Raw genomic sequence first — 3,482 nt, 5'->3', positions numbered from 1 at the left:
GATGGAAATATACGCTGCACTGAGAGTGAGCGAGATAGGTGTGTATAGGTACGGTAGACGTTGGCAATACTGGGTTGGCAATATAGTAGGAGTTGGCAATACTGGGTTGGCAATATAGTAGAAGTTGGCAATATAACAGAAGTCGGCAATATGGTAGACGTTTGCAATGTGTTGTATTCGAGGTTTCTTTTATTTATAAGTATTTTATAGTGATTTTTTTAGTTTATTTTTTATCTTTTAAGATTTAGTGACAAAAAAACAGTCAAGTACGAGTTGTCTTAAGGTACAATATTTAATACTTACTTATTTAAACTTATTTCCTGTTCCTTTTAATTTTAAACATGAATATTTCAAAGTATATCTTAACAAGATCAGTGACTACCAAAAATATTTAAATAAATCTCTGCAACAAACAGTTCATGTTCAGCTCCCGGGGGGATTGGGGATTGGGTCGGCAACGCGCTTGCGATGCTTCTGCTGTTGCAGCCGTCTATAAGCTACGGTAATCGCTTTCCATCGAAGTTGTATAAAAAAATGTACGATAGGATATCCGACTTTTACAAAATTATACTTAACTTGGTCAGTATAAGAACCTCAAAAAGACAAAAATTCGATGAAATCTATTGATTCGACAAAATTGCCAACGTCCGTCAGATACTTAAGTTATTTCATACAAAAAAAACAATAGACTGAACTTGTTATATGCGATGAACTCATGTCATTATTTATTGTTACGTAACTGCATATTATCTTAATATTCTAATTTACGCTCCGTTTCTATATTTGAAAAACGATTCGTTTTTACTAACGACATGACGGAAAACAATTTATTTTCTGAATATAGGAACAGGGCATTAATACGCTTAAACGTAAACTATTAAACGGACTTGTGTATGAATTGTAATGCTTCGAAGTGTAGCATAATATTTGTATGTTCTTGTACACATTGCTATGGATGTGTCAATATCAATATCAAGTTCTAGGTCTAGGTGTAGGTAAAAGATTTTTTATCTCTAGAAAATTGTGTAATTTTTTTTGATTGTAATTTGTGTGTAAATAACTTAAATATATATAGATATATAGGAAATTGGCATTATATACATTTGAATACCAGCAAAAACACACTGAACCACATATACTAAATACAATTTTAATACTATATACAAGAATATCTATCAAATTATTACTGTTTTATTTATTTATACATTATTGTATATTAAATTAACATGAAATACCATTCACTCCTAAAAACATAAAGTTTATTTATAAAGTGTCGCATTCGCCAGACGTAAAACGACCGCTTATGTACAAACTGCTCTGAATCGATTACTTCGATACGTTTTATAAATTACTAGACGTAATGTAATTATCAAAAAAAAAAAAATAATGTATTTGCAAAAATTATTATTTCTGGTCGGAGAGTCTTACCTTGTCTGAGTGGGTTTCTTCCTGCCTCGGAGACCACGTTAAGCTGTCGGTCCCGGTTGTTATCATGTACATGTGATAGCGAGTATTAAGCATATTATATCCTGCTACTGCTTGGGGTAAAAGGCTCAAGCCCAGCAGTGGGATGTTACTGAATCAATCAATCAATCAAGCATCGCGGTCACTGGTATGTTCAAACGTGGTCAATATCCCATTCTACGTCTTAATAATGTTAATGACCATGAAAATTAAATGGTAAAATCTAGTCGGATTAGTGTGATCTCGTCTAAAATATTAGATATTACGTACTTAATATATTTTAATTGTCAATTGTATTTCGAGTATCCCCAGTGATAAGTATAGGGGTGGGTAAATTAACATGAACAGCTCATGTTAACATGAGTCAGTAACCGTTTCTTTGTTATACGGTCGTTAGTTGTGTCATTTTGATACTAATCGTTGCTAAAATTATGTCAAAAATTAAAAAAAAAACGAAGCACAGAATATACTCTGACAATTAAAAAAATAAAAATAGAGTTGTGTCATTTTGATACTAATCATTGCTACAATTATGTCAAAAATTAAAAAAAAAAACAAAGCACAGAATATACTCTGACAATTTAAAAAAAATAGCGCAAGTAATAATTCCTTACTCTGCATTATTTACTATTTTAAGTACATACATTTTAGGGGGATGTAAAACTTTATTGGTGATAATTTTCTACACTTAATATATGTATTATGTAAAGTACTGTTAAGAAATGTGTTTAAAAAATCCTGCGTTCCTCTTAAATCGGTGTTTACTTAGTTTAATTTAAGTTCTTTGGGTTTTTGTAGTAAAAAAAATCAATTTATACTTTATCAAAAATATTCGGTCATATTGTTGTACCAAAGAAACTGTTCCTAAAATAATTAATTTTGAAATTTATAAATTAACATAAAAAATAAGAACATAAAAAAAATATATTGCGTTGTTCGTAATATTGGTACGTAGATATGTGACCAAATCTATAAATAATTTTGATTAATATATTGAAATTAATAAATTAAAAAAATTATATATTTATGTTGTTACCAAATATATATGAATTTTAAGATTTGTTTTTTTTTTTTTTGTTATTGACACATCCGTAGTAATAAGTAGATCATTCATAATAATAAAATCATTTATTGTACGTTTAAAAAAGTATACACATTTAAATTAAAAATCATAATAATGTATAACACGTTATCTATGCCCCAATATTTATATATGTAACAAAAAATGATTTTGCTATCACACAACTTTTTTTTCACCCTATAAATGCACAATATTTTGAAAACAACGTGGCTATCAAATAAAAAACACAACGCAGAAACAAATGTGTACTCTGTAAATTAAGCACAAATTGATATGACGAAAAGAAAGAGATGTAATAACTAACGATTTTGTAACAGAAGATAAGCAACTTGCGATAATTGTGCGATCGTTAAGAAATCGCGGATTTAGAGTAGAGTACGTATTGTTTTTTAACCGACTTCAAAAAAAGGAGGAGGTTACTCAATTCGACCGTATATAAATATTTTTATGTATGTTCGGGGATAACTCTGTCGTTTAAGAACCGATTTTGATAATTCTTATTTCGTTGGAAAGGAGATATTCCTAGTTTGGTACCATGATAAGGAAACCAGGATCTGATGATGGGATCCCAGAGAAATCGAGGGAAACTCGAAAATCCGCATAGCTTTTTACGGGTGTACCGATTTTGATGATTTTTAATTTAATCTAAAGCGTATGTTTATCATGTGGTCACATTTAAATTTCATCGAGATCTGATTACAACTTTTGGAGTAATGTTTGATAATGCGTATTTACATGACTATTTTTTCGTCTACCTACGTTGTATTACTTGTCGATATAATTGAAGTCGGTTTTTCTTCCTTTGCCTGCAAACACAATTATAGATCTTATATTCCGATGACGAAACTTATTAAATTAAAAAACAATTCAATCATTGGAAAGATTTTTGCATTTATTTCAAACTTATCTTGATATAATTGTGTTTGCACGCAAACGA

Source organism: Melitaea cinxia, chromosome 14, assembly GCF_905220565.1.
Source record: "Melitaea cinxia chromosome 14, ilMelCinx1.1, whole genome shotgun sequence".
Taxonomy (NCBI): domain Eukaryota; kingdom Metazoa; phylum Arthropoda; class Insecta; order Lepidoptera; family Nymphalidae; genus Melitaea; species Melitaea cinxia.
The sequence above is the reverse complement of the archived record's forward strand: the minus strand, read 5'-3'. Positions refer to the sequence as shown.